The sequence below is a fragment of the Nicotiana tomentosiformis genome, chromosome 2 (assembly GCF_000390325.3).
Source record: "Nicotiana tomentosiformis chromosome 2, ASM39032v3, whole genome shotgun sequence".
In the NCBI taxonomy this organism is placed as follows: Eukaryota; Viridiplantae; Streptophyta; class Magnoliopsida; order Solanales; family Solanaceae; genus Nicotiana; species Nicotiana tomentosiformis.
Genome location: NC_090813.1, coordinates 178,814,305 through 178,840,311, shown reverse-complemented (window position 1 = coordinate 178,840,311; position 26,007 = coordinate 178,814,305).

The following is a 26,007-nucleotide window of genomic DNA, read 5'->3' as shown; positions in this document are numbered from 1 at the left end:
ATGACTTATTTGACCAGCTTCAGGGAGCGAGGGTATTCTCCAAAATTGATTTGAGATCTGGGTATCACCATTTGAAAATTCGGGATTCGGATATTCTAAAGACGGCATTCAGAACTCGTTATGGCCACTACAAATTTCTTGTGATGTCTTTTGGGCTAACCAATGCCCCAACATCATTTATGCATTTTATGAATAGTGTATTCCAGCCATATCTTGATTTATTTGTCGTAGTATTTATGATGATATTCTGGTGTACTCACGTAGCCAGGAAGAGCATGCACAACACTTGGGTATTGTATTACAAAGATTGAGAGAGGAGAAACTTTATGCCAGATTCTCTAAGTGTGAGTTCTGGCTTAGTTCGGTGGCATTCTTGGGATATATAATGTCCAGTGAAGGAATTAAGGTAAATCCGAAGAAAATAGAGGTAGTTCAAAGTTGGCCCAGGGCATCTTCAGTCACTAATATTCAGAGTTTTCTCGGTTTGGCCGGTTATTATCGTCGCTTCGTGGAGGGTTTCTCATCTATTGCATCGCCTATGAGTAAATTGACCCAGAAAGGTGCTCCGTTCAGGTGGTCGGATGAGTGTGAAGAGAGATTTTAGAAGCTCAAAACAGCTTTGACTACAACTCTAGTATTGGTATTGCCTACAGGTTTAGAGTTTTATTCTGTGTATTGTGACGCATCGCATATTGGTCTCGGCGCAATGCTTATGCAAGATGGTAGGGTGATTGCCTATACGTCCATACAGTTAAAGGTACATGAGAAGAATTATCCAGTCCATGATCTTGAGTTAGCAGCTATTGTTCATGCCTTGAAAATTTGGCGGCATTACTTGTATGGTGTCCAGTGTGAGGTATATACCGATCATCGGAGTGTACAACATTTGTTTAAACAGAAGGATCTTAATTTGAGGTAGCGAAGGTGGTTAGAGTTGATTAAGGATTATGATATTACCATTCTCTATCATCCCGGAAAGGCCAATGTAGTGGTCGATTCCTTGAGTCGTAAGGCGGTGAGTTTGGGCAGCTTAGCATACTTACCAGTAGCAGAGAGGCCTTTAGCATTGGATGTTCAGGCATTGGCCAACCAGTTTGTTAGATTGGATGTTTCCGAGTTGAACCAAGTTTTGTCTTGTGTGGTTTCTCGGTCCTCTTTATATGATCGCATCAGAGAGCGCCAGTATGATGATCCATATCTGCTTGTCCTTAAGGACACGGTTCAGCATGGTGATGCCAAAGAAGTCACTATTGGAGATGACAATGTATTACGGATGCAGGGCAGGCTATGTATGCCTAATGTAGATGGTTTGCGTGAGCTGATTCTCCAGGAAGCTCACAGTTCGCGGTACTCTATTCATCCAGGCGCCGCGAAAATGTATCAGGATTTGAGGCAGCACTATTGGTGGAGGCGAATGAAGAAAGATATAGTTGGGTTTGTAGCTCGGTGTTTATATTGTTAACAAGTAAAGTATGAACATCAGAGGCCGGGAGGATTGCTTCAGAGACTTGAAATTCCGAAATGGAAATGGGAGCGTATTACCACGGATTTCGTAGTTGGGCTCCCACGGACTTTGAGAAAGTTTGATGCTGTTTGGGTTATAGTAGATATGTTGACCAAATCTGCGCATTTTATTCCAGTTGGTACTAATTATTCTTTGGAGCGGTTGGCTGGGATTTATATTCGCGAGATTGTTTTCCTACACGGTGTGCCAGTGTCCATCATTTCAGATCGGGGCACACAATTTACATCACAGTTTTGGAGAGCAGTACAGTGAGAATTGGGCACACAGGTTTAGTTGAGTATAATATTTCACCCACAGATGGACAGACAGTCCGCGCGCACTATTTAGATATTAGATGATATGCTACGTGCTTGTGTCATTGATTTTGGGGGTTCTTAGGATCAATTTCTGCCACTCGCGGAGTTTGCTTACAATAACAGCTACCCGTCGAGTATTCAGATGGCTCCGTATGAGGCTTTGTATGGGAGATGGTGCCGGTCCTTGGTGGGTTGGTTTGAGCCAGGTGAGGCTAGACTATTGGGTACTGACTTGGTTCAGGATGCTTTAGAGAAGGTCAAAGTGATTCAGGAACGGCTTCGCACGGCACAGTCTAGACAGAAGAGTTATGCCGACAGGAAGGTTCATGATGTTGTTCACATGGCTGGGGAGAAGGTTCTGATCAAGATTTCACCCATGAAGGGTGTGTTGAGGTTTGGAAAGAAGGGCAAGTTGAGCCCTTGGTACATTGGGCCTTTTGAGATACTTAAGAAAATTGGAGAGGTGGTTTATGAACTTGCTTTGCCACCTAGTATATCAGGTGTTCATCCAGTGTTCCATGTATCCATACTCCGAAAGTATGTCAGAGATCTGTCTCATATTTCGGATTTCAGTATAGTACAGCTGGACGGTAATTTGACTTAAGATGTGGAGCCGGTGGCTATTTTAAACCGGCAGGTTTGAAAGCTGAGGTCAAAGAACATAGCATCAGTGAAGGTACAGTGGAGAGGCCAGCCAGTTGGAGAAGCTACTTGGAAAATTGAGCAGGATATGCGGAGCAAATATCCACACCTATTTAAGACTCCAGGTATGATTCTAAACCCGCTCGAGGACGAACATTTGTTTAAGAGGGGGAGAATGTAATGACCCGACCGGTCGTTTTGAATATTATAACCCCGTTCCCCCATTTACTGCTCAATTTATGCCTTGCAATTGATTTATGACTTATCGGGTTAGTTAGTTCGGGTCTGGAAGGAATTCGGAGTGAAATGAGACACTTAGTCTCATAATTGAAAATTTAAGTTAGAGAAAAGTCGACCGGATGGGGACTTATGTGTAAACGACCTCGAATTTGAATTTCAATAATTCCAATAGCTCCGTATGGTGATTTTGGACTTAGGAGCATGTCCGGAAAATTATTTGGAGGTCCATAGTGGAATTTGGCTTGAAATGCCGAAAGTTGAATTTTTGGGAAGTTTGACCGAGGGGTTGACTTTTTGATATCAGGGTCGGAATCCGATTCTGAAAATTTGAATACCTCTGTTATGTCATTTATGACTTGAGTGAAAAATTTGAGGTCAATCGGACATGATTTGATAGGTTCCAGAGTCGTTTGTAGAAATTAGAAATTTCAAAGTTCATTAGGCTTGAATTGGGGTGTAATTCATGGTTTTAGTGTTGTTTGAGGTGATTTGAGGGTTCGACTAAGTTCGTATGACATTTTAGGACTTGTTGGTATATTTGGTTGAGGTCCCGAGGGGCTCGGGTGAATTTCGGATGGTTAACGGCTCAAATATTTTTACTTTAACAGCTGTTGGAATTTTCTGATATCTGATTATGTTTTTCCTTCTACGCGATCGCGTGAATGTGTTTGTGATAGAGTAGGCTGAGATGGTCAATGGAGGTTTTTATTCTATGCGATCGCGTGGGGATATCTGCGATCATGTAGGGTTAATTTGAGGCAGTGATATTTTGTGCTTCGCGATCGCGTGAAGCGGGACGCGATCGCGTAGCTATGTGAGTTTGTTATTCGCGAACGTGATCGCGTAGCTATGTGAGTTTGTTATTCGCGAACGCGTGAAGAAGGCCGCGTTCGCGTAGAGGAAATGAGATAGAAATGGAAATCACGCATTTGTGCTTCGCGATTGCATGGTTAGGTCTGAGATCGCGTAGGTCTGTGATGTTGTGCATCGCGATCGCGTAGAGTTAAATCTGGGCGGTGGAAAATTATTCTTCGCGATCGCGTGGGAATGTTCGCAATCGTGTAGAGCAAATGACTGGGCAGAGAGTTTATGTTCTGAAAATGGGACTTCGTCCCATTATCCATTTTTGACGGATTGGAGCTCGGGAAGAGGCAATTTTCGGGAGTTTTTCAAGAAAAACAACGGGGTAAGTGTTCTTAACTCAATATTGATTAAATTACCCGAATCCATTGTTGTTTTTATCATTTAATTAGTGAATTAAGTTGGAAAAGTTTGAAAACCCTCTTGGTTTAAATTGAAGATTTGAGGGTCGAGTTGGGGTCGGATTTTGGTAAAGTTGGTATGGTTAGACTCGTGGTTGAATAAGCTTCCAGATTTTGTTGTCGAGTTCCGAGACGTGGGCCCCACGGGCAATTTTTGAGCTAAATTTTGGATTTTTATGAAAAATTAGCATTTTCTTATGGAATTAATTCCAATGAATGTTATTGACTGAAACGAATTATTTGTGACTAGATTCGAGGCATTCGGAGGCCGATTTGCGAGGCAAAGGCATAGCAGAGTAAAGAATTTTATGCTCTGAGGAAAGTAACAATTTTAAATCTGGTCCTGAGGGTATGAAACCCCGAAATTTTGTGTCATGTGATTATTTTGGAGGTGACGCACATGCTAGGTGACGGGCGTGTGGGCGTGCACCAAGGGGATTGTGACTTGGTCCGTCCCGTGGAAACTATATAGTTGAATAATTTATTGTTAGCTATATGCTCTCTATGTGTTGAAGGAATTTGATTGTAAATCATGTTAGAAATCATGCTTAGGCTATGTTATAGTACTGTTGGGACCCGCAGAGGTTGCGTATTTGTTGAATTATTTGCTAATTGCTTTCTTTGTACTCAGTCATGATTTTTTTTGCGTATTGTACCTCAATCTTTCTTGATATTTGTTGATACACTATATTATCTTTGTTTGGGCTGGTTTTTGGGATTTCTGAGAGCCCGAGAGACTAGAGAGGTTGAGGACTGAGTAAGGCCGAGAGACTGTCGGTGAGGTAAGGATATTATGGCACGTGAGTTGTCCGTGCAGCACGTGAGTTGTCCATATAGATTATGGCGCTCGGGCTATAGGAGCCAATTTCCCCTTCCGTGCGACATCGTGATGGTACCTAGTCTCTACAACTAGGTAAGCCTAACATTTGTTTTTGCGGAAATAATGAAATAAAAATATAAATTTAACCAATTATTAAAAAATACACAACAATCCAAAAACCCGGAACATCGTGAATCACAAACTACAGTAGGAAAAGTCTAGTGTCTCTATACATCACAGTCTATCAAAAGAAAATACAGAAGATAATAGACATGAGGAAGAGTAGAAAGGGGACTTCGAGGTTTGCGGACGCGGCAAATATACCTTGAAGTCTCAAAGCTATCCCGGCTCATTGATAGTGCGGCTGATAAGGAGCACCTGGATCTGCACACGAAAAATATGTGCAGAAGAGTAGCATGAGTACACCACAATCGGTACCCAGTAAGTGCCAATCCTAACCTCGGTAGAGTAGTGGCGAGCTCAGGTCCGGGCCCTACTGGAATATGATAATAAAGCAAGGCAAGAATGAAATATCGCAGTAAAATAAAGACTGAAATTTAACAAGAAAGAATTCATAAAAGGTAATAACTCAATACACAGAAATACAACAGGGGATCTCCTGATATACCGTCTCATAGTCCCTAAGTAAATATGCAGTACAAGGGGATCTCCCGGAATACCGTTCCGTAGTCCCAAAGTAAATATGCAGTACAGGGGAATCTCCCGGAATACCGTTCCGTAGTCCCAAAGTAAATATGCAGTACATGGGGATCTCTCGAAATACCGTTTCGTAGTCCCAAAGTAAATATGTTATACAGGGGGATCTCTCGGAATACCGTTACATAGTCCCAAAGTAAATATGCAGTACAGGGGGATCTCTCGGAATACCATTCCGTAGTCACAAAGTAAATATGCAGTACAGGGGGATCTCCCGAAATACCGTTCTGTAGTCCCAAAGTAAATATGCAGTATAGGGGGATCTCCCGGAATACCGTTCCGTAATCACAAAGTAAATATGCAGCGCAAATAATAGAAATACAACTACATCACGAAATCTTACGATTTAGACTAAGTACCATTCAAGGAAGAAGCAGGAAATTCATTAAGCATACTGCACAGAGTTCACATAAGCAGTTAAGACACGTAGACATGCTTTATTAGACTAAACAGGATAGATACACATATTGGAATAACTCAATTAAGAATAAAAATATATTAATACTCATTAAAATGGTATAACTCAAAATAAAAGGAAAACAGGTTGTTGCTCAGGACAGGAAATGGTCCTTCAAATTTACTAAAATCTGACAGGAAATGGTCCTTCAAATCCTCAAATCAAACTTTCCAAATCCCTAGTCTCAAACTCCCAAATTCCACCTTAAATACACACTAACTAGGTGGAAACATAAATGGGGAAGCAATATTATTGATCAACAATAAGCACAAGGGACTTACCTCAAGAAACCCCTCAGAAATGCTCTCAAGAAATCTCCAAACCTAAGCTCAAAATGTTAAAAATGAGCAAAAATCGCGAACCCTTGCATTTAAGTGTTCTGTCCAGAAATCTTGCACCTGCGGCCCATAGTCGCACCTGCGACGCCGCACCTGCGGAATTTCCATCGCAGGTGCAGAAATGACTTAAAGGGCTGGGTCCGCATCTGCGAGCAATGGGCCGCACCTGCGCTCCTGCTCCTGCGGAATGTTTCCGCTTCTGCGATCCCTCACGCCCTGCCCCCTTCCGCTTTTGCGCTCCATCTTCCCCATCTGTGGATGTGCAGATGCAGTTATACCTCCGCACCTGCGACCTCTGGCCTCTTCCTTCCAAACCGAACCTGCATCCATTGGCTCGCTTCTACGGGCTCGCATATGCGGTCAATGCTGCGCAGGTGCGATTACACCAGGTGCAGCAGCTTCAACTATTCTTCCAAAACCAAATTTGCTCCGTTAACCATCCAAAACATACCCGAGGCCCCCGGTACCTTAACCCAATATACCAAAAAGTCCTAAAACACCATGCAAACTTAGTCGAGCCCTCAAATCACATCAAACAATGCTAAAATCACAAACAACTATCCGATTCAAACTTAATGAACTTAAAACTATAAACTTCTACAACCGATGCCGAAACCTAACAAATCATGTCCGATTGACCTCAAATTTTGGACAAAAGTCATAATTAACATTACGGACCTACTCCAACTTTCGGAATTGTAATCCGACCCCGATATCAAAATTTTCCCTACCGGGGCTATTACTCTCAAAATGACCGGCCGGATCGTTACATCCTCCCCCTCTTAAAACAATTGTTCATCCTCGAACGAGCATAGAGACATACCTGAAGTGGTGAAAAGATGAGTATAACGGCTGGGCATATCTTGCTCGGTCTCCCAAGTCGCCCCCTTGACCGGCTGTCCCCTCCACTGAACCTTCACGGAAGTAATGTTCTTTGACCTTAGCTTTCTAACTTGCCTGTCTAAAATATCCATTGGCTCTTCAACATAAGATAAATCCTTGTCCAATTAGACTGAGGTAAAATCCAATACATGAGCTGGGTCACCGTGATACTTTCGGAGCATCGAAACATGAAATATCAGATAAACTCCTGCTAGGCTGGGAGGTAAGGCAAGATCATAAGCAACCTCCCCAACACGCCGCAACACCTCAAAAGGACCAATGAACCTTGGGCTCAACTTGCCCTTCTTTTTGAATCTTATAACGCCCTTCATAGGCAAAACCCGGAGCAAGACCCGCTCTCCAATCATGAATACAACATTGTGAACCTTTTGGTCCGTATAACTCTTCTGTCTGGACTGGGCTATGCGAAGTCTATCCTGAATCACCTTAACGTTTTCCAAGGCATCCTGAACCAAGTCAGTACCCAATAATCTGGCCTTGCCCGACTCGAACCAACCCACTAGGGACCGACACCCCTACCATACATAGCCTTATATGGTGCCATCTGAATGCTGGACTGATAACTATTATTGTAGGCAAACTCCGCAAGTAGCAAGAAATGGTCCCAAGCACCCACAAAATCTTTCACTCAAGCGTAGAGCATATCCTCTAGTATCTGAATAGTGCGCTCGGACTATCCGTCCGTCTGAGGGTGAAATGGTGTGCTCAATTCAACCCGAGTACCCAACTCATGCTGTACAGCTCTCTAGAACCGTGATGTAAACTGCGTACCCCTGTCAGAGATAATAGATACCGGTATGCTATGAAGCCTGGCGATCTCACAGATGTAGATTCGAGCTAGCTGCTCGGAAGAATAGGTATTCATCACAGGAATGAAATGAGCCGACTTGGTCAGTCTATCCACAATCACCCAAACTGCATCAAACCTCTGCTGAGTTCGCGGGAGTCCAACAACGAAATCCATAGTGATCCGCTCCCATTTCCATTCTGGAATCTCTAATTTCTGAAGCAACCCACCTGGTCGCTGATGCTCATACTTCGCCTGCTGGCAATTTAGGCACCGAGCCACATATTCCACTATGTCCTTCTTCATTCTCCTCCACCAGTAATACTGCCTCAAGTCCTGATATATCTTCGCGGCGCCCGGATGAATAGAGTACCACGAACTGCGAGCCTCCTGAAGAATCAACTCACGCAAACCATCTATATTAGGCACACATAGTCTGCCCTGCATCCTCAATGCACCATAATCTCCAATAGTGACCTCCTTAGCATCACCGTGCTGGACCGTGTCCTTAAGGACAAGCAGATGGGGGTCATCATACTGACGCTCCCTGATACGATCATAAAGAGAAGACCAAGAGACCATACAAGCCAATACTCGACTCGGCTCAGAGATATCTTATCTCACAAACTGGCTAGCTAAGGCCTGAACATCCAACACCATGGGCCTCTCTGTTGCTGGTAGATATACTAAGCTCCCCAAACTCTCTGCCCGGTGACTCAAAGCATCGGCCACCACATTGGCCTTCTCAGGGTGGTACAAAATGGTGATATCATAATCCTTAAGCAACTCCAACCACCTCCTCTGACGCTAATTAAGATCTTTCTGCTTGAACAGATGCTGCAAACTCCGGTGATCGGTGTAAATCTCACAAGGAACACCATAAAATAATGCCGCCAAATCTTCAAGGCATGAACAATAGCTGCTAACTCAAGGTCGTGGACAAGATGGTTGTTTAATGGACCTTCAGTTGTCTAGACTCATAGGCAATCACCCTACCATCCTGCATCAACACCGCGCCGAGACCAATTCGCGAGAAATCATAATATACAATATAAGACACCGAACCTGTAGGCAATACCAATACTGGGACTGTAGTCAAAGATGTCTTGAGCTTCTGAGAGCTCTTCTCACATTCCTCTGTCCACCTGAACGGAGCACCCTTATGGGTCAGCCTGGTCATAGGTGCTGCAATAGATGAGAAACCCTCTACAAATCGACGGTAATACCCCGCCAAACCAAGATAACTCCGGATCTCTGTAGCTGAGGACGGTCTAGTCCAACTTTGCACTGCTTCAATCTTCTTCGGATCCACCTGGATCTCCTCACTCGATACTATATGACCCAAGAATGCCACTAAGTCTAGCCAAAACTCACACTTTGAAAATTTTGCATATAACTTCTTTTCTCTTATGGTCTGAAGCGCAGTCCTCAAGTGCTGCTGATGATCCTCCTGACTCCGCGAGTATACCAGAATGTCGTCAATAAACACAATGATGAATGAGTCAAGATAAGGCCGGAACACACTGTGCATCAAGTGCATAAAAGCTACCGGGGCATTTGTCAGCCCAAAAGACATAACAAGAAACTCACAGTGACCATATCTGGTCCTGAAAGCAGTCTTCGGGATATCTGGTTCCCGAATCTTCAACTGATGATATCCTAAACGTAAGTCAATCTTGGAAAACACTCTGGCACCCTGTAATTGATCAAATAAGTCATCAATACGAGGTAATGGATACCTGTTCTTCACTGTGACTTTGTTCAACTAGCGGTAATCAATACACACCCGCATAGAACCATCCTTCTTCTTCACAAATAAGACAGGAGCACCCCAAGGCGACACACTGGGCCGAATGAAGCCCTTATCAAGAACCTCTTGTAACTGCTCCTTCAACTCCTTCAACTCAGGAGGAGCCATACGATATGGAGGAATAGAGATGGGCTGAGTGCCCGACAATAAATCATTGCCAAAATCAATATCTCTGTCGGGCGGCATGCCCGGAAGATCAGCTGGAAATACATCTGGAAAGTCCCTCACTGCTGGAACTGACTCCACTGTAGGGGTATCAATACTGATGTCTCTCACATAAGCTAGATACGCGTCACACCCCTTCTCAACCATTCGTTGAGCTTTAAGAAATGAAATAACTCTGGTGGGAGTATACTCTAAGGTATCTCTCCCCTCTAATCGCAGAAATCCTGGCATAGCCAGCGTCACAGTCTTAATGTGACAAAAAAGAATAGCATAATGGGGCGATAACCAGTCCATGCCCAAAATAATATCAAAGCCCACCATGCTGAGCAATAATAAATCTACTCTAGTCTTAAAACCACTAAGAGCAATCAAACACGACCGATACACGCGGTCCACAACAAGAGAATCTCCCACAGGAGTAGACACATAAATAGGGGAACTCAAAGAATCCCGAGATACGCCCAAATACGGGGCAAAATAAGAGGACACATAAGAATATGTAGAGCCTGGGTCAAATAATACCGACGCATCTCTATGATAGATCGGAACAATACCTGTAATGAGAGAATCAGAAGCAACTACCTCTATACGAGCAGGAAGTGCATAATATCTGGCCTAGCCTCCCCCTCTAGGGTGACCTTTACCTCCCCGACCTCCACCTCAGGCTGGCTGAGCAGGTGGGGTGGCAGATGGCGATGTAATCATAGCGTGAGGACCCGGTGGAGCACGCTGTGGCTGAAAAGTCTGTGGAGGTGTACCCTCCCAATCCTGGGGCAATCCCTCACCACATGGTGAGTGTCACCACACTCAAAACAATCTTTGGGAGGGTGTGGCTGCTGTGACTGGCTCGGGCCAGGTCTGCTGGACTGGCCGCTAGGAACACCCCGTGCAGGAGGCACACTAGATACTGGCAGTGCTTAATAAGGCTCCTGGGGTCTAGAAGGAGCTGGAACACCACTGGCGGCTAGAAGAGCTGAATGAACGGGGCGGCTCACATAACCCCTACCATGGCGAGCTGCTGGGGCATGAGCTCCAGAATAATAACCAGTCTCTCGAGACCTCTTATTCTCTCTCTCCTCTCTATCCCAGGCAAGCATGCCCTCTAATCTCCGGGCAATACTCACAACCTGCTGATAAGAAATATCCATCTCCAACTCCCTGGCCATACTAATCCAGATACTGGCAATAAACCGTCGAACCCTCTCTCGAACTGTGGCAACCAAGGCCGGTGCATGTCGGGCCAAATCACTGAAGAGAATTTCATACTCTGACACAGTCATAGCACCCTAACGCAGCTGCTCAAACTCCGCGCGCCATGAGTCCCTGAGGCTCTGAGGGACATAGTCTCTCAAAAACATGTCCTAGAACTGAGTCCATGTAAGTGAAGCTACCTCAGCCGGACTACTCAGCTCATAAGCACGCCACCACTAATAGGCTGCTCCTCTAAGCTGGAATGTAGTAAAAGAAACCCCGCTCGTCTCCGCTACGCCCATAGTACGGAGAATACGATGACACTCCTCCAGAAAACCCTGAGCATCATCTGTAGCCAATCCGCTGAAGGTAGGTGGGTGGTACTTCTTGTACCTCTCAAGTTTGAGCTGCTCCACCTCAGAAGCTGCTGCCCTAACCTCGGGTTGAGCTGGAGCTAACGGCTGCATTGGTACAATCTCTGGAACCTGGTCGACCTGAACCCGCTGCTATGGAGTACCGGCGACGGGAGTCTGTGCTCCTCCCCCGGCCTGAGATGTGGCAGGAGCAAGTGGAATCAAACCAGCCTGGGTTAAGGTGCTGATCAAGCTCAGAAACTGGGCTAGAGTCTCCTGGAGGGCTGGTGCAGGAACGGGTGCCTCAGGTGTCTGCCCTCCAGTTGGAGCTACTGGGGGCTCCTCTGTAGCAGCTCGTGCGGGTGCTCTGGCTGCACCACATAGACGTCCTCGGCCTCTACCCCGGCCCCGACCTCTCGCGGCTCTAGCAGGGGCACGGGTTCCTGGTCATCAGATCCTCTTGTACGTGTCCTCACCATCTATGAGAGAATAGAATACAAAAGTTTAGAATTTTTGAAGTCAACAATTTTTGCACGACAAGGAATCAAAGTAGTGAAGTTTTCCAAATTGTTCCATAGCCTCCCGAAGATAAGTACAGATGTCTCCGTACCGATTCGCGAGACTCTAATAAACCGGCTTGTGACTCAAGATACCTATGAACCTAGAGCTCTGATACCAACTTGTCACGACCCAATTTCCCCTTTCGTGTGACGTCGTGATGGCACCTAGTCTCTACAACTAGGTAAGCCTAACATTTGTTTTTGCGGAAATAATGAAATAAAAATAAAATTTTTACCAACTATTCAAAAATACACAACAATCCCAAAACCCGAAATATCGTGAATCACAAACTACAAGAGGAAGCGTCTAGTGTCTCTATACATTAGAGTCTATCAAAAGAAAATACAAAAGATAATGGACATGAGGAAGAGTAGAAAGGGACTCCGAGGTCTGCGGATGTGGCAGATATACCTTGAAGTCTCCAAAGCTGTCCCGGCTCACTGATAGTGCGGCTGATAAAGAGCACCTGGATCTGCACACGAAAAATATGTGCAGAAGAGTAGCATGAGTACACCACAATCAGTACCCAGTAACTGCCAAGCCTAACCTCGGTAGAGTAGTGACGAGGTCAGGTCTGGGCCCTACTGGAATATGATAATAAATCAAGGTAAGAATGAAATATCGCAGCAAAATAAAGACTGAAATTTAACAAGAAAGAATTCATAGAAGGTAACAACTCAATACACAGAAATACAACAGGGGATCTCTCGAGATACCGGATCTCCCGAGATACCGTCTCGTAGTCCCAAAGTAAATATGCAGTATAGGGGGATCTCCCGGAATACCGTTCCGTAGTCCCAAAGTAAATATGCAGTATAGGGGGATCTCCTGGAATACCGTTCCGCAGTCCCAAAGTAAATATGCAGTACAGGGGGATCTCCCGGAATACCGTTCCGTAGTCCCAAAGTAAATATGCAGTACAGGGGGATCTCCCGGAATACCGTTCCGTAATCCCAGAGTAAATATGCAGTACAAGGGGATCTCCCGGAATAACGTTCCATAGTCCCAAAGTAAATATGCAGCGCAAACAATAGAAATACAACTACATCACGAAATCTTACGATTTAGACTAAGTACCAGTCAAGTAAGAAGCAGGAAATTCATTAAGCATGCTGCACAGAGTTCACATAAACAGTTAAGACACGTAGACATGCTGTATTAGACTAAACAGGATAGCTACACATATTGGAATAACTCAATTAAGAATGAAAATATATTAATACTCATTAAAATGGTATAACTCAAAATAAAAGGAAAACAGGTTGTTGCTCAGTAAGAAAATCGGTTTTTTCCACAACTAGCCAGTGTACGTACTCGTCACCTCACATACACGTCGCTCACATATCACAATAGTTCCAAATCTTATGGGGATTTCCCCCGCACAAAGTTTGGCAAGCCACTTACCTCGAACCAAGCTCAATCAATCGGTAAGAATACCGTTCCCACGAATATCCGGATCCGAATGGCCCAAATCTATCTAAAAACAATTACATATCATAAATACAACCATAATAGACTCATCTATTTAATTAAATCAATACTTTAACAAAAATTCTGAAATTTGCCCTAAAAGGTCGACCTGGGCCCACGTCTCGGAATCGGGTAAAAGTTACAAAATCCGAAAGCCCATTCACTCACGAGTCTAACCATATCAAATTTACTAAAATCCGATAGGAAATGGTCCTTCAAATACTCAAATCAAACTTTTCAAATCCCTAGTCTCAAACTCTCAAATTCCATCTTAAATACACACTAACTAGGTGGAAAATTAAATAGGGAAGCAAGATTATTGATCAACAATAAGCACAAAGGACTTACCTCAAGAAACCCCTCAGAAATGCTCTCAAGAAATCGCCAAACCCGAGCTCAAAATGTTAAAAATGAGCAAAAATCGCGAACCCTTGCATTTAAGTGTTCTGTCCAGAAATCTCGCACCTGCGGCCCATAGTCGCACCTGCGACGCCGCAGCTGCAGAATTTACATCGCAGGTGCGGAAATGACTTAAAGGGACTGGGTCCGCATCTGCGAGAAATGGGCCGCACCTGCGCTCCCGCTCCTGCGGAATTTTTCGGCTTCTGCGATCCCTCACGCCCTGGCCCCTTCCGCTTCTGCGCTCTATCTTCCGCATTTGCGGATGCGCAGATACGGTTATACCTCCGCACCTGCGACCTCTGGCTTCTTCCTTCCAAACCGCACCTGTTTCCATTGGCTCGCTTCTGTAGGCTCGCATCTGCGGTCAATGTTGCGCAAGTGCGATTACACCAGGTGCAGCAACTTCAGCTATTCTTCCAAAACCAAAATTGATCCGTTAACCATCCAAAACACACCCGAGGCCCCCAGTACCTCAACCCAATACACCAACAAGTTCTAAAACACCATGCAAACTTAGTCAAACCCTCAAATCACATCAAACAATGTTAAAATCACAAATCACCCTCCGATTCAAACTTAATGAACTTGAAACTATAAACTTCTACAACCGATGCCGAAACCTATCAAATCGCGTCCGATTGACCTTAAATGTTTCCCACAAGTCTTAATTAACATTACGGACCTACTCCAACTTTCAAAATTGAAATCCGACCCCGATATCAAAATTTTCCCTACCAGTCCAAATCTCCAAAAATTCGACTTTTGCCATTTCAAGCCTAATTAAGCTACGGACCTCCAAAACACAATCCGGACATGCTCCTAAGTCCAAAATCACCCAACGGAGCTAACGGAATTGATGGAACTCCATTCCAAAGTCGTCTTCATATAGTTCTGACTACGGTCCAAATCCTAAGGCTTAAACCTCCATTTAGGGACTAAGTGTCCCAAAATACTCCAAAAACCAAAATGAAATCTCTCGGCAAGTCACAATAGCGAAAATAGATATGGGAGAAGCAGTAAATAGGGAATCAGGGCTATTACTCTCAAAACGACCGGTCGGCTCGTTACAAAGCCCCTCCGAAGTTTGTACACCCCCAGTGAGCGCGGGTACTCATTGAGTGTGACTGCTGAGGGCTGAGAGCCGAGTGGTTGATTTGTTGTGACGAGTGGAGTGACTGTTTGTCACGACCCAATTTCCCCTCCGTTTGGGTATCGTGATGACACCTAGTCTCAAGGACTAGGTAAGCCTAACAATAATTAAAACAATAACATTATTTAAATAGAATCTCTTACAATTCCCAAAAACCGGTAGTACAAGTCATAAGCTCTACAGAGTGTTTGCTAGAAAACTTCTAAATACAACTGTCTAGAATTAAGAATAAACAGTGCAAAATGAAAACTGGAAGGTGACTCCAAAGCCTGCGAATGCAGCAGCAGGTTTACCTTGAGTCTCCACAGTAACAGTCCACATAGCTAGCTAACGAACAAGTACCTGGATCTGCATAAAAATGTGCAGAAGAGTAGCATGAGCACACCACAACGGTGCCCAGTAAGTATCAAGACTAACCTCGGTAGAGTAGTGATGAGGAACAGTCAAGAACCCCACTGGTCTAATAAACTGAACAGATATAAGTACATGAACAACAGAAGTATGATGTCAACATAAAGACTATGCAATATGGCTCACAGTACAGTGATGGCAATAAGGAAGGAAACAACAAGTATCAGCGGAATATAATGAAAATGACACATAAAGGTGAATGGAACACAACCTAAATCCGGAATCACAATACAGCAAGAACAAGTAATAACTCAGCAACTACAATCGCTTTTACATCAGGTTTTAGTCAACAACTCCAGGAGGTACCGAACCTCGGACAAATCACAACTCACGGGTCTCAATACCTGAACTCTAACACTTGTCATCCTGTGCCCTCATAACATCTCATAACCGCACTGACGACTCACGTGCCAATAGAGTCATTCTCACATATAAGGCAAGCAAACAAGGGTGAGCATCTATGCTCTACAATATCAAGAACACCTCTTGTCTGATAAGAGTGCTTAACCACGTGTATGCTTGTGCAAGTGTACTACCATAGTCCATATCAGCAATTAAGCATAAGGAAAAAGAACGGAAATCACATAGAATATTTTCTCACTGCTTTCACAAGATAAAGCTCACACAAGTACGTATACCACTATACAAATATCAACAACAAGAATGCCCCCATGCCACAAATCATCGCAAATCAACCATTGAAACAAACACCTTGTCTCGTCACGTGTGCAATAGTAACATAAATGCCCGCCTTGTCTCGCCACACGTGCATAACAATGTTCCCACCTTGTCTCGCCACATGCGCAACCCACATATATATATATACATATCTCGCCTTATCACGCTGCATGTGCAATTATCAATAGTAACAATAGCACGGCAGAAAACTCGTGCAATCCCATAACAACAACCGCACGGCGGAAACCTCGTGCATCACAATAATAACAACCGCACGGTAGAAACCTCGTGCATCACCACAACAAGTACAACAACAACAATGGAAAAAATATAAAGTACGACAAGTAAACCAATTCAAGAAATTTAAGTCACAAGGAACGGTAGAACCAATTCACAAGGAATAACCATAGTAAGAAATGCTAGGCGTACAGAGAACAACTCAACAAGGGAAAAACTAAACTGTAGCAATGGTCCCACAGTATACACTTCAACAATAGGGAGAGCTAACACGAGTCAAATAAATCCAAATGAAACAAGTCAACTAAGATGTAGGATATCTAAAACTTCTTTTAATGTTGAGAAAATTTGGAAGGATATTCAACAATTCAATTAGGGATAAGCAACTGAAAGATAATCATAACCTCCATTAAGACTGAACAAATTATAGGATGAGATAATAATAATTCCAAATAAAGATAAGCAGTTATGAAAAGATAGCATGACAATATAGGAGGTAAAATCTTCAGTTAAGTCAAATAAGAGTCAAATAGGCAATAAGAGTCAATCCTGAAAACGATTAATTCTAATTAAAGCATGTAGAGGCGAAACTAGTAAATAGGAACTTAATCATATCAAGAACAACTCCATACTCAGTGAATATAAGGACATAAGAATCCTAAAAGGCCAACTTTCCACAAATAAGTCCGAGCACGCACTCGTCACCTCGCGTACATAGACTACAATCAACATAGAAGACTCAAATGCTAAGGGAAAAATCCCCCCCACAAGGTTAGGCAAGATACTTACCTCGAACCAAGCTCAAACAATCGGTCACAATGCCTTTACCACGAATATCCTGCTCCGAATGTCCCAAATCTAGCCAAACACAATTGCATAACATGAATACAACAATAATAGACTCATCTGATCAATGAAATCAATATTTTAACAATAATTCTGAAATTCACCCTAAAAAGTCGACCTGGGGCCACATCTCGAAATCGGATAAAAACCATAAAATACAAACACCCATTCACTCAAGAGTCCAACCATATAAGAATTACTCGAATCCGACCACAAATCCCCCTTCAAAACTCAAAATCTTTATTGAAGAAGTTCTTCCAGTTTTTCCCAATTTCAACCCCAAAAATCCGAAATTAAATGGAGAAACAACTATAGATTAATGCAATAAAACCAAATTCGAGTAAGAAATCGTTACCCACAAGATTCCTCTAAAACTCCCTCAAAGAATCGCCTTCTCCCGAGCTAAAAATAAAAAATGGAGTGAAAATGAACTAACCCTCGATTCCAACCCCTTTCTGCCCAGCGATCCTCGCACCTGCGACCATTTCTCGCACCTGTACCTACCGCACCTGCGGTCTAACCAGTCGCACCTATGGAAGTCACTAACTACCACAGTCTCCGCACCTGCGAGCCTTTTGCGCATCCGCGGGCATCGCAGATGCGGAACTTCCTCGCACCTGCGACCCCAGGACAACTCTCAATTCTCGCATCTGCGCTTCCATCTCCGCACGTGCGAGTCCGCTGATGCGCACAAATTCTCCGCACCTGTGGAGACTGCCAAGTCCAACTCTTCTCGCACCTGCGCCTCCATCTTCGCATCTGCGACCATCGCACCTATGCCCAAAGTCCACAGGTGCGATTACACCAGAAGTCAGACCTCCCCAAACCATGGAAATCACCCGCAACTCGTCCGAAAAACACCCGGGGCCCTCGGGACCCCGTCCAAACATACCAACAAGTTCTACACCTTAACACAGACCCGCTTGAGGTCTCAAATCACATAAAACAACGTTGAAACTATGAATCACACCATGAATCGAACTTATAAATTTTCAAATCTTTCAACTTCTAAAACCCATGCCGAAGCCTACCAAATCAACCCGGAATGACATCAAATTTTGCAGGAAAGTCCCAAATAACATAACGGAGCTGTTCCAACTCTCGAAATCGTATTCCGACCCCGATATAAAAAATTCCACTTCTGGTCCAAATCTCCAAAAATTCGGCTTTCGCCATTTCAAGCCTAAATTAGCTACAGACCTTGGATTTACAGTCCGGACATGCTCCTAAGACCAAAATCACCCATCGGAGCTAATGGAACTGACAAAACTCCATTCCGAAGTCGTCTTCACATAATTCCAACTACGATCAAAATCCTAAGACTTAAGCTTCCGTTTTAGGGACTAAGTGTCCCAAATCACTCTGAAACATCCGGTAACCGAATTCAACCATGCACGCAAGTCAATACACATAATATGAAGTTGCTCAGGGCCTTATGCCACCGGACGGGACTTAAATTCTCAAAATAACCGGCCGGGTCGTTACATTGTTGCCCTGAGAGGTTGTACTTTCTTTTCATTTGTTATTGCACTTAGTTGCCACTTGTCATTGTTGTGAAATTCTCTGAAAGATTTTATATTCGGATTACATGAACTTGAACTGTATAAATTGATTTGACTTAAACTGTTGGATTTGAAAATATGTCTATTCTTTGTTGGAATTACTAGAAATGAACTATAACTGTGTAGCTCGTCACTATCTTCAATTCCTTATTTACTATTGTTACTTGCTGAGTTGGTTGTACTCATACTACACCCTGCACTTCATGTGCAAATCCAGGTGCTTCTGGACATAGCAGGTGTTGGTTTTCTCGCACAGTTGATTTTTCGAAGATTTAGAGGTAGCTGCTGTGTTTCGCAGACCTTGTCTCTCTTTCCCTATCTCCTTGTTTACTGTATTTGGTCTTAGACTATTATAAACCATATTTTCCAGACTTGTATTCATATTAGATGCTCATTTACTCAGTGACACCAGGTTTTGGGGAGTGTTTGTATCAATATTTGTGTTATTTTGTATTGTATTTAAATATTATTTTTTCAAACTTAAGAGAAATTATGGTTTATGGAGATTATCGGCTTGCCTAGTATCAAGATAGGCGCCATCACGACAGATTGGGATTTTGGGTTGTGACATCCTTATATTACTGTTGCGGAAATAGTAAATGCGGAAAGTAAAGAATACAAGTATTTTTACGTGGAAAATACCCGGCTCAAAAGGTGAAAAAATCACGACCTACTACTCAGTAGGATTTTCTCCAACACGTTACTAAATCACTGAGCTAAAATATCATTTACAAAACTCTTTGTAAACCTAAGGATTACCTCTAATCCCGTTGTAGAAACCAGCCTCTAACTGTTGCGATAACTTCAAGTTAACCTTAGCTTAAATACTCAAAGTACATAATATAATTGCCTCTAGATAAAGCTGAAAGGTACAATTTGAAAAGCCCTACTACAATTGAACTAGAATAAAAGACAGATACTCGAAACTGGTTCTTCTATCTGGTTCATGTAAAATGCCTTGCTATTTCGCTCTCAACTCACGTTTAACTTCAGCTTTTGTGCGTACCTGTAGAATGTGAACATCCTGCAATATATAGAGTTAGTAGAATAATAAATAACTAGAGTTCTAATGCTACTCTTCCTTAGTGGAAGAGTTCTAGTTATCTTCAACTTCTAACTCCTCCCTTATCTTGGATAAAGTTCTCTTCGAGTAAGGAGTCCTTCTCCTTATCATTTATGCAACCTTTTCGATCAGGAGATGTCAGATATAACAATTTAAGCTTATCTCTTTCACGTGCATCCCGTATGCTCGAATCTGCCCGTGTCTGTGTACACTGTGTATAGACCTGGTACATGCTTGAGTTCCTTTGTCAATCATCAAAACAAACTTCACTTGGGCCAACACACTCTTCCAAGGCACCCTTTGTAGCTGAGGGAATTGCATGTGATAGAGCTTGATAACACTAAAGACTTCACCATTTTGTAGTTAGAGAAGCCTACTAATCAGATCCCCCTGAATACCTTGTAGCTCAACAATAAATTTCCTTGTCTCCAGTATTTTCCTAACTACCCATGCTGCATTCTTGGGTATTGGAAGTATTTTTCACCATTTTGTTCCTTATATAGAAGGTATGAATCCACCAAATCCATAGGCAGTCCTTCTTCATTGCTACTGCCCACAGGTGTTTTGCAACTGCTATTTTATTCCTATAGTACAAATTCATTACACAGTCCCCTAGTAGCTTGTGGCCAACTTACTTTATCCTAAGCAACTAGTGCTTTCTTGGTTATAGTAGATGTGCCAGACCATAAGAAGAATCTACAAATGGCTCTATCATTTTCAATACCTTTTTAGGAAATAGAAAGGTCTGTGCTCAATAAGATTGTACCCCAAACAAGACTGATTTGATCAGTTGCAACCTACCAGTATATGAAAGCAATTTGGATGTCCAACATTTGATTCTTTGTGTAATCTTCTCTACTAGTGGCCAACATTGGATAATAGACAACTTCTTGGATGCTAATGGTACTCCTAAATATCTAAATGGTAGAGCACCTTCAGTGTATCCCAGTTCTTGTATCACTACTAGAAAACTGGCATATTTCGTCCAAAGCATATCGACCGAAGTCGGTCGGAAAAAAACCCGACCGAAGTCAGTTGAAAACAAAACCGACCGAACTCGATCAGAAATTAAGTAAATTGGTTGCAAAAGTCAAAGAAACTATTTCTGAGCAAAAAAATAAAAATTCCGACCGATTTCGGCCGGAAATTGGTCAATATTTGACCAAGACTTGGTCATACTTGTATATAATCTACAAAAATAATTTTTTATTAAACTGTTTCAAACTTTTTCATCGATTTCGGTCGGAATATTTGAAACTATGATTTCCCGCCCAAGGCAATTGGTTTTTAATATAACAAAAATTATATATATTTAATTTACCAACCGGAATAAGTTATAATTAAATATTTTCGACCGAGTTCGGTCAGAAAAATAATTTTAAAATAATTAAAATATAAATTTAATAATATTACCGACCGAAGTCGGTCGGTTTTTGTCAACCTTTATATAAATAGCTTTTAAATAAATAATATTTAATAATTAATTGATATATATATATATATATATATATATATATATATACACATATATATATGTGTGTGTATGTGTGTGTGTGTGTGTGTATGTGTATGTGTGTGTGTATGTATTTTTTAAAATTACTTTTATATGGACACTATATCCTATCTATGTATGTATATATATAGATATATGTACATAATAATTAATTGATTTAAGATCTTAAATTTTAGTATTCAATATTTAATATCGAATTTTAGTATTCAATATTTAATATCGAATATAGGTTATATATATATATATATATATATATATATATATATATATATATATATATATATATATATATATATATAACGACCCGGCCGGTCGTTTTGAGTATTATAACCCCGTTTTCTTATTTACTGCTCAAATTATACTTTACAGTTGCTGTGTGAATTGCCGGGATAATTGCTTCGGGTCCGGTGAGGTTTTGGAATGAATTGGAACACTTAGTTCTAAGGTTTAAAGCTTAAGTTAAAATAGTGACCGGATGTCGACTTATGTGTAAACGACCTCAGAATTTAATACTGATAATTCCAATAGCTCCGTATGGTGATTTTGGACTTAGGAGCGTGTCCGAAAAATTATTTGGAGGTCCGTAGTGGAATTGGGCTTGAAATGCCGAAAGATGAATTTTTGGGAGGTTTGACCGGGGGGTTGACTATTTGATATCGAGGTCGAAATCTGATTCTGAAAATTTGAATAGCTTCGTTATGTCATTTATGACTTGTGTGCAAATATATATATATATATATATATATATATATATATATATATATATATATAGAGAGAGAGAGAGAGAGAGAGAGAGAGAGAGACCCGGCCAGTCGTTTTGAGTATTACAACCCTGTTTCCCCATTTATTGCTCAAATTATACTTTATAGTTGTTGTGTGAATTTTCGGGACAATTGGTTCGGGGCCGGTGAGATTTTGGAATGAATTGGAACACTTAGTTCCAAGGTTTAAAGCTTAAGTTAAAATAGTGACCGGATGTCGACTTATGTGTAAACGACCTCGAAATTTAATTCTGATGATTCCAATAGCTCCGTATGGTGATTTTGGACTTAGGAGCGTGTCCGAAAAATTATTTAGAGGTCCGTAGTGGAATTAGGCTTGAAATGCCGAAAGATATATTTTTGGGAAGTTTGACCGGGGAGGGGGGGTTGACTTTTTGATATCAAGGTCGAAATCTGATTCTGGAATTTGAATAGCTTCTTTATGTCATTTATGACTTGTGTACAAAATTTGAAGTCATTCCGGATTGATTTGATATGTTTCGGCACAAAATATAGAATTTGAAAGTTTAAAGTTCATTAATTTTTATTTGAGGTGCGATTCATCTTTTTGATGTTACGTGATATGATTTGAGGCCTCGAGTAGGTCCATGTTATATTATGGTACTTGTTGGTATGTTCGGACGGGGTCCCGAGGGCCTCGGGTGAGTTTCGGATGCTTAATGAATCGAATTTGGATTTGGAGGAGCTGAAGCAGCTGGGCTGCTGGTGTGATCGCACCTGTGCAAAAAAGGGCCGTAGGTGCGAGCTCACGGATGCGAGGAATTAGTCGCGGAAGCGGAAAATGCATGGGCTGGCCAGGCACCGCGGGTGCGAAAAATTTTTCCGCGGGAGTGAAGACCGCATGCGCGAACAAATCATCGCGGGTGCGAAGACCGCAGGTGCGAAGAAATCATCGCGGGTGCGAAGACCGCATGCGCGAAGAAATCACCGCGGGTGCGATGACCGCAGGTGCGAAGAAATCACTGCGAATGCGAAAATCCTGGACAGAATGTTAAAAACAGAGGGGGTTCCGAGTTTTGCCATTTTTGGACCTTCAAGCACGGTTTTTGGGGCGATTTTGAGAGAGAATTCAAGGGAAACTTGAGGTAAGTCACTTGTGATCATTTTTACTCCATAATATTGAATTATCATCGAATAATCCGACTAGATTACATATTTTTGAGGTGTAAATCGGGGGTTTGAACTTAAGGATTTGAAAATAAGATTTGAAGATTTGGAGGTCGAGTTGAGGCCGGATTTTGGTAAAATTAGTATAGTTAGACTCGTGGTTGAATGGGCTTCCGGATTTTATAACTTTTAACGGATTCCTAGACGTGGGCCCCACAGGTGATTTTTGGGGCGTAATTTCGAATTTTTGGAAAATATTAGTATTTTGATATGGAATTAATTCCTATAATTTTTGTGGGCTGAATCAAATTAATTGTGACTAGATTCGAGCCATTTGGAAGTTGATACGCGCAAAATGGAATTTCTGGAGCATTGCTTAGCTTGCTCGACATTGGATTTTGCTTGTTCGAGGTAAGTAACTCTTCTAATCATGGAGCTGAGGGTATGAACCCTGAATATATGTATTTCGTGAATTGTTGGGAGGTGACGCACATGATAGGTGACGGGCGTGTGGGCGTCCACTATAAAAATTGTGACATAATTATTTATGTGAAATTGTGTAGTAAATAATCTTTGCATTTTCCATGCGGTTTTATGTGTTAATGAAATTGAGCTGAAAAGTATATTAAAAATCATATTGAGGCTATGTGCCAGTATTATTGGGACCCACAGAGGTCATATTATTGTGAATTATTTATTTTAAATTGAATATTCATACTCAGTCATATTCATTTCAGTGCATATCATATCTCAGTCTCTGTTGTTATTTATTGATACATCATATCATCATTTTGGGCTATTCTCATGACATTGTGAGCCTATGAGAGAGAGAGACTGGAGAGATCGATGACTGAGGGAGGCCGAGGGCCTGATTGTGAGGATATTTTTGGGATCGGGCTGCACGCCGCAGCAGGCCATGTTGGCTTTATATATATATATATATATATATATATTATACTATTGTACGTGAGTTGGCCGTGCAGCACGTGAGTTGTCCGTGCGGATCCTTATGTTTATACTATGTCACGTGAGTTATCCATGCAACACGTGAGTGTCACGACCCGAAATTCCCACCTTCGGACCGTGATGGCGCCTAACATTTCACTTGCTAGGCAAGCCAATATTAGAATAATATTATCCATTTTAAAACAATTTTTAAATTGCTTAATAACAAAGAAACAAATGCGAAAGTAAAGTCTGAAATGTAGTGAATAATCCATAAAAAAATAACGGTGTCTAAATACGATCCCAGAATTGGTGTCACAAGTGCACGAGCTTCTAGAATAATACAAATAAAGTTCTGAATAAAATAAAGCTGTCTGGAAATAAACACACAGCTAAAGTAAAGTAGACAGGGACTTCAGAACTGCGAATGCCGTGCAGTTATACCTCAAGTCTCCTCTGAATAGCTGAAATTCGAGCAAGTCTATGGTACGACGCTGAGACCAACTCCGAAATCTGCACAAGAAGTGCAGAGTGTAGTATCAGTACAATCGACCCCATGTACTGGTAAGTGCTGAGCCTAACCTCGACGAAGTAGTGACGAGGCTAAGACAGTCACTTACATTGACCTGTACGCAATATTAGTAACAATAACAAATAATAGAAATAAATCAGGTAACTCATTTATAATAATTAAAGCCAACTCAGCAGTCATAACCCATTATCATTTCCATCAATTTCCGTTGCAGCGTGCAACCCGGTCTCACAATATATTCATATTCAATTCTGTTGCGGCGTGCAACCCGCTCTCACTATATATATATATATATATATATATATATATATATATATATATATATACACTTTCATTTCCGTTGCGGCGTGCAACCCGTTCCCCCAATATAACTTTAAACAACTCATAAATGAAATAAACATTTCTCCAATAAATACCACGTCCAATGAGAAACTATTAAGCATCAAGGTACATAATAAATATAATTTATTTATTAATAAACAATGGCAATTAACAATTAATTGTGAAAATCATGGAGAAAATAGGCAGTTTAATATTTAGTATGCTAAATATCAAATAACAATTAAGACACATAAATCAATTATCATGTAACAATTATTGCAAGAATTCAAGAATTAATATTTGACAAAGAATAGGAGAGAAACAATTATTATAACAATTAATTCATGATTTAAAATGATTTATGATTTTTCAAATAATTATGCAAATAATTAATTTGACGACGTATAGACACTCGTCACCTCGCATATACGTCGTTCACATGCATTTCACATAACGAATAGTTTAAGAGTTCTATTCCCTCAAGTCAAGGTTAACCACGACACTTACCTCGCTTTGCAAATTTTCAATCAATTACTCGACCACAACTTTTTCCTTTGAATTTGTCTCCAAAAGCGTCAAATCTATTCACAAACAATTCAATATACTCAATACGAATCATAGGAATTAATTCCATATGAATTTACTAATTTTGCGGATAAAAATCCAAAATTTATTTTAACATTCGACAATGGGGCCCATGTCTCATATCTCGGAAAAACTTACGAAATTCGAACACCCATTCCGAGACGAGTCCAACCATACAAAAATTATCAAATTCCGATATCAAATGGGCCTTAAAATCTTAAATTTTCATTTTTGGAAGATTTTATAAAATTCTGATTTTTCTTCCATAAATTCACGGATTCATGATGTAAATGAGTATGGAACCATGAAATATAATCGATATGGGATAAGGAACAC